The sequence below is a fragment of the Heteronotia binoei genome, chromosome 12 (assembly GCF_032191835.1).
Source record: "Heteronotia binoei isolate CCM8104 ecotype False Entrance Well chromosome 12, APGP_CSIRO_Hbin_v1, whole genome shotgun sequence".
In the NCBI taxonomy this organism is placed as follows: Eukaryota; Metazoa; Chordata; class Lepidosauria; order Squamata; family Gekkonidae; genus Heteronotia; species Heteronotia binoei.
Window position 1 is genome coordinate 55,094,763 of NC_083234.1, and position 6,816 is coordinate 55,101,578.

Here is a 6,816-nt window from a genome sequence, read left to right on the forward strand (position 1 = left end):
CCAAAGCTGCCCAAGCCACAACATAGCGCCACTCTGATCACGCGGCGGGGGGTGGGGCGGTGATGAGGCTTGGCTCTACCGCTTCAATAGCATGCTGAAGGAGGCTTCTTCCCCCCCACTCTCACTTCCAGAAGTGAGGGAGGGTTGAAACTCCTCCTCCAGCCTGTTCTTCAAACGCCATAGAATCAACCTAGGCCCTGCCAAAGCAGGTAGGGGTGACTCCAAGTGTCCTCTCCTCTGCTGGCGGGGGAGGCATGGAGGGGGGCAGAACATGGCATGGCGCTGGAGAAGGGAGGGGAGAGGGTGGGTCATGGGGCCTCGTTGTGCGTGGGGGAGGAAGTGCAGCGCCACTTTGCGGCACTGCAAAGGGCATGTGGAGGGCAGCAGTGGTGGGCTGGAGGTCAGGGAGTGGCGGCCCAGTTGCTAACGGGGGTTGGGGACCCCTGCTCAAATAGATGGTTTATATTTTCAAGGTAGATCTTTGTATCTATGTATCGTTCACAATGCACAATTTAGGAATTATGCACTAATGTCTAGATAATAGTGCATGGAAGTGTGAGATCTTTTATTAAAATCCACTTCTATTTTAAAATGGGAGAGTATATGGAAACTGGGAGTTCACTCTAAAAAGTTGCCAGCAACAACAAAAAGGATCTGCCTAGTCAAGGTTCAGCCTAACAGATCTAATGTCGGTGTGGGCAAAGAGGAGACCTCTATGGCCATTGGGCAGTTTGTTGCTAGACCAGCAAAAGCATTATAAAGTGCTCACTCTGAATAAAGTCTTGCTCATTACAACTTCAAGTGGTATCTTTGTCAGAGTACTGTAGGATAAATAAGATCCCAAGAGGGCTGAGAATTCACAAACCCCCAGTCCTGTTTTCAAATGAAGATTACTTTAGAACAAGGTGGGCTGTGATTTTGAACAAATGTTCCATGGATCTTATGCTTTTGGTAATAGAGGGATCGAGAAAGGAGCTGGAGAGTTTGAAAGAGGAAATTTTAAATATAGAATGGTCTCTTAAAGAATGTGTCCTATATGCTTCTATTCAGGGCTTTTTTTGAGCAGGAACACACAGGAACATGGGTCTGGCTGACTTGGTGTCAGGGGATATGGCCTAATAAGCAAATGAGTTCCTGCTGGGCTTTTTCTGCAAAAAAGCCATATGTGAAACAATAGTGCCATCAGGGGTTGTGGCCTAATATGCAAATGAGTTCCTGTTGGGTTTTTCTACAAAAAAGCCCTGCTTCTGTTTTTTGTTTTTTTGTTGCATCGCTTCCCCTATGAATTCCACATTGGCTGTAACCTTTTTTCTCCTCAGGGAATACCAACAGTGTTGACCTTTCTTTCATCTTAAAGCTATGGTAGTATCTGCTTGATGCTAGATCTTGTTGACCTGAACTGTACCAGGTTTTCTTCTCTCTATTTCTGCTTGAATTAAATTCCTCCATACCTTTCAAAACCACCTTCCTCCCCTGACCTGAATAGTCTAGGCAGACTTGATCTTGTCAGTTCTCAGAAGCTAAGCAGGGTCAACTTTGGCGACTACTTGGATGGAAGACCTCCTTGAAATACCAGTTGTTGGGAGGACAGGGACAGGCTTTATTCAGCCACCTCCCTGAATATCTTCCATGCCACCAGTAGGGGTCAATCACCAGAAGTTGCTATGACTTCCGGTTGCAGACACACACACAATACAAAAAAGAAAAAACCAACCCACCTTCCTTTCCACTACCTTGCCCATCCTTGCCACAATGATACAAATATTGGTGAAGAAAGCGTTGATGCGCCTGTGCTTAGTGAGGGTGGTCTTTAGTGACGCAAAGAATGAAGGCTTGCACACAGCAATGTTAAAACCACTATATACAATTTATTTACATCTTCACTCTCCAAACCGACAGAATGCTCCGCTGCAACACCGGTGTTGTGTCCTAGGCTCAAATGGGAGAACTGTTACTTTTAGAGGGAAGCTGAACAAGCCAGAGCTTGAACTCCACACCAGGGTTCCAGAGAAGGCCTAAGCGTGCCCAATCAGGGGAAGGATTGAAACATAAGTAGCCAAGCAACATCCAGGCTCATACTGTACCCTGATAGGCCCTTAGGGCCCTGTAAATAGCCAATCCGTGTAGATAGTTAAGGACCAATCAGAAGGGGGCAAGAATTGTATAAAGGAGCGGGAAGTTTGAACAGAGCTCAGTGTGTTGTGTGTGTGTTCCTGAAGTAAAGCTTGCTGAAATCACTCTCCGACTCTGGTCTCTTACTGCGCCGACCCCAGTACATTACAACCACCATACATATCCCACACACAGTAAAGTGTCTTTGTACATTTATACATACTATCCATCCAGGTAACCAATCAGCTTGCTGCTGAGTCATGCTGACATTGCCCAGGCTGATGCAATCTGGCAACCAGCCACCTTCTGTCACTTAGATGATCTACCTGGCAGTTCTGTTACTTTTGCTTTCCCAGCATGTGCATAGAAACTGCTCGACTTTGCATATACTGACAGAAAGATCTCTTTTAGAAGCTTATAATGCACAGCACAATGTGTATTTCATTTCAGCAGAGAGAAGGCCACCAGCGTAGGAAGACCAATTTGAAGATGAGTAGAAGAATTCAGTAAAGGGTTTCTGGACAACCATGATAAGAGAGGGTACAGGATGGTACTCTGAGATAATTTTGATTTCCCTGTGGAAGACAAACAGGATTCAGCAGTAGTTTTATTGGGACGTTCACATAACATGTTTCAAATCTTTCAGGTACACATAGAAGATAACTTAACATCAATCAATTACAAACACCTTTTCTTTCCTTGGGGACACAAAAAAGGAACACCTGTCAGTGGTAGAGCATTCATGAAGGTCTCAGGTTCGATCCATAAAATACCAGTCGAGAAAAGAATTGCAGCTGCTGAGGACAGTAGGGACTTCTAACCTGAAACGTTGGAAAACTGCTTTCAGTCTTAGAGATCAGAGTGTGTCATGGGAAGATCCCATCAGAATTGTTGTTCATGGTTTAAAACAGGGTGGCCAAACTTGCTTAACATATGAGCCACATAGAATAAATGTCAGATGTTTGAGAGCCACAAGACATGGGTGTCAGATGTTTGAGAGGTGCAAAATATGGGCATCAGATCTTTGAGAGAGGAAGGAAGGAAGGAAGGAAGGAAGGAAGGAAGGAAGGAAGGAAGGAAGGAAGGAAGGAAGGAAGGAAGGAAGGAAGGAAGGAAGGAAGGAAAATAGATGGGAAGGGAGAAGTGGAAAGAAAGCAACTTTAACTTTACATGCATTCTCCAAGCTGCCTGACAGGGCAGTGGGGGGTTCAAGAGCCACACAATATGTGCAAAAGGGCCACATGTGGATCCTGAGCCGCAGTTTGGCCACCCCGGTTTAAAATGTTTAGAATATTATACAACCAAGTTCACTGACATCCAAGGACAAAACCCAAACATAACTAAAGCAGTAGTTGTCGAACTATATTCCAGGGGATCTTGGAATTTATTCTGGATCCCCAAGGTTGTCAGGTCCCCTGCTCTGGTGGGAGACATCCCACCAGCAACCTACTCTTCATGTTGCCACTCCTCCTGGTGGCAGATAATTTTTTTAAATCACTGTTATCACAATCAGTGTTGACATCATTTCTTGATGACAACTGTAAACAATGTTACACTGCTCTAGGAATCACTGGGAATTCTATTGTTTTACCAGAGTTTCTGGTGATTTCCTAGAGCAGCATGACATGACTCCTTGTTTTCCCTGGAGATTACATCATGTCATTTGCAATGCCAGCACCTACCCGTTGCTTCACCCCCAGTTTCCTTTTGGGTGCCAGTCATCAGCTAGGCTCCTCAAGGAGGAGATTAGTAAGAAGAGATGAGCTTCCATGAAAGACCATCCCTGACAACAGGGGTGCCAAATGTCCATCCCATGGGCCAGAACCATCCCACCCAGGGCTTTAATCAGGCCCCCAGGACTCTTTTCATTTCCCTGCCTTTCCTGCATTGCCTTTGCAGGCTGCAGCAGGAAGCAAAGCTGCAAGGAAAACATGGAATGGATTTTCCATTAAGGTCTCTGTGCCCAGATAAATAGGACCCAGAGACCTTAATGGAAAATCAATTCCACGTTTTCCATGCAACTTTGTGCTCCAATGTGTTTCAACAGAATGGAGATCAGTTTCACTTTTCGGCATCGCTATAGCCAGCTGAAGTTCAAGCTTCCTGGAGCTGTGTCCTTGCAAATAAAGGGTTGATGCTCTGAGCCAACTTGTCTCTGCGGATTGGGCCTGACCTAGTGAGTACTCTAACCTGGGAACTCACAACCAAAGGGATACATAGAGCCACTGCTAATCTGAGTAGACCCAGGGAAAAGGGGTGAGGAGAAGCTTGCTTTGCCATTTCATTGTTTTCCCAGACTCAGAGCATTTTATATTTGAAATTTCTTCTGTAATTCTTGTGCCTTTTCTTGATGTTTTATTTTGAAAACTGCATCACCAAATCCCACTATTCCCCCACATTTCCATTTTGAACAAAACATTTTGAGCACGAGTTTTAAGCATGTTTGTATTTTAACTTAAAACATAATATCTTTAATTGTGTTTGTCTGTGTCCTTTATAAAGTTTATATCTCCACTACCTCACATTACATTTAGTGACACACATGGCCTGGTCCCATTTGTGTCAGATCTGGCCCTCCTAACAAATGAGTTCGACACCCCTGCGCAATATTCTTCTACAGTACAATGTTGTCAGCATCATAGTTTTACAGTAAGGGCAAACAGATGCGGCCCCTAGCCTAAATGAACTAGCTTTGCAGACAAAAAACATCTAGGCAGATCCAATTAGTTCTTGGTTATTGCTTAGACCTAGTTGGTTTTTATTTTCCTTTCTGAGGCTGTGGTCAGACAACAGACTAAGTGCAATGTGGCCCCACCTCTAGTTAATCCAGATTTTTTGTAACTGACAGTTCTGATCAGATATCCCACCATAACCCACTTCAGCACATGGTCATTCTGTGGTTGATAGATCAGATTACTGCTGTGTGGCAACTATGGAGTGGGTAGTCAGACAGCTTTTTTGTCTTCTGAGCATGCACATAAACACTTATGGGAAGCACGGCTTTAAACTCCTGGCAGGATGGTGGTAGCTGGTGGCCAATAGGATTGCTGGAGAAGGCTGCTGGGATATGTAGCGTCTTGAGCATTTGCCTTGAGCGTGAGCCACTGTAGAAATGTTTTCCTAAATGCAGTACAGAGAAAGATGTTTTCATTGATTTGTTCTTGAAAAAGCTGGAACTGCCTTTGGGCAGTTGTTCGAAACGTGCAGCAAACCAAGTCGATGAATGCATCGAGAGCTTCTACACATTTATCTTAGTTTCCACCGTTCCATTCATGTTTGAAACAGTCTTGGTTTAACCACAACTTAGTGGTTTTTTACAAGTTTTTGGACTTCAAGACTATTTATGTGCTGCCTTTTGACACTTTGAACTGCATAGGACACTTCTGTATAGAAAGTTTTTCAAGTAAACTTGTTTAAGATAGTAAGTTATTTGTTTTGGCTACACAGTTGCTTTATTGCAATTGCTTTATTGTTTTGTTTGGGATATGTAGTGCAGCATGAGGGACGTGTTTTTGAAACTGTGCCTTGGAGGTTTTCTTGAGGAAAACAGTCTTGAAAAGTTTCCATTAGAGAGAGAGAAATGTCTGTAAACTGTAAATAATAAACACACGCGTGGTAGTTGATGACCCAGGGCAATTATGCAGTTATGCACATGTCCCTACCGGATAAAAAAGGGGGAGGAATGGATGAAAAGTTTCTCATTTCCCAACTGGCTTCAGTTCACAACAGGGGAGTTCAGACATCCATAAGGACTGGACTTTCCCCAATGTTAATAACTCCACTTCAAAGGCAGGTTAGAATGGGGTGCCAGCAACTAGGAAATGGAAGGCAGATGTCACTGTATGATTGTGTACTTTGAATCTAGAAGGGAACAGCAATGACTTTGAATCAAACTGCTCATCTGACCACAACCAGAGAGAGATGGTTGTCAATTATCATCAACTTTTTACAATGCAGATTATGGATTCCAAGTTAAGCTATCTTAATCATGCTTCCACTTCCTTGGATTTTACCTACCCGTATGTCACCAAGGGCACTGATCTGTGGAAGAAAAGAGACATAGTCATCATGATAGTCATCATAAATCTAAGAAATAAATAAATGATAGGATAAAAAAATGGCCCAGGGGAAGTTTCCCACAAGATTGCCAACAGTGTTATTGGTTGCTTCTCCTGACCTTTAAAAGCAGCTTGATAACCACACAGGGAGAGTCACCTTTACCAATGTGAATATTTTCTGTGAATTTCTGAAGATGAACTTGCAGCTAAAGGCACAAGAATGGTCTGGGATCATTTTGTTTCTGGTCAGTGGCAACCCACAAACCCCACAGGCTACAAGCATGTTCTAACAGGCAAGGAAAGGGGGTTGTGGGGGAAATCTTATGAAGTTCCATAACCTATAGCAGATGAAGGTGAGGCCACCAAAGCCCCAAACTCAGCACTGCCCTAGGAGAATGGATGTAGGAGAATTTTAGTAGTTCCTTGGCTCAGCTCAAACATTGTTTTTTGTAGTTTTTTAGCTGAAGAAGTCTGATTTATAGATGGAATTTTGACATAAAAATCATGTCAATATTGACCACATTGTTTGTGGTTTTAGGATGACTAGAAGATTGGAAAATTTGTTTTAAAAGCTATCTTACAATTCTTTGTTCTCTTGAAAAAATTGTTGTCAACTGTATACTCTGCTACTTCACTCTTACACCTG

At 43.4% G+C, this 6,816-nt stretch overlaps 1 long non-coding RNA gene across 1 annotated transcript; it reads right to left on the bottom strand.

The window, feature by feature from the left end:
* Positions 1-2,533: 2,533 nt before the first annotated feature.
* LOC132579894 (uncharacterized) lies at positions 2,534-6,157 on the bottom strand. The gene is made up of 2 exons (XR_009556018.1): positions 6,126-6,157; positions 2,534-2,687 (listed from the first exon to the last, which is right to left on the bottom strand). It is a non-coding gene; the product is annotated as an uncharacterized LOC132579894 (long non-coding RNA).
* Positions 6,158-6,816: the final 659 nt, after the last annotated feature.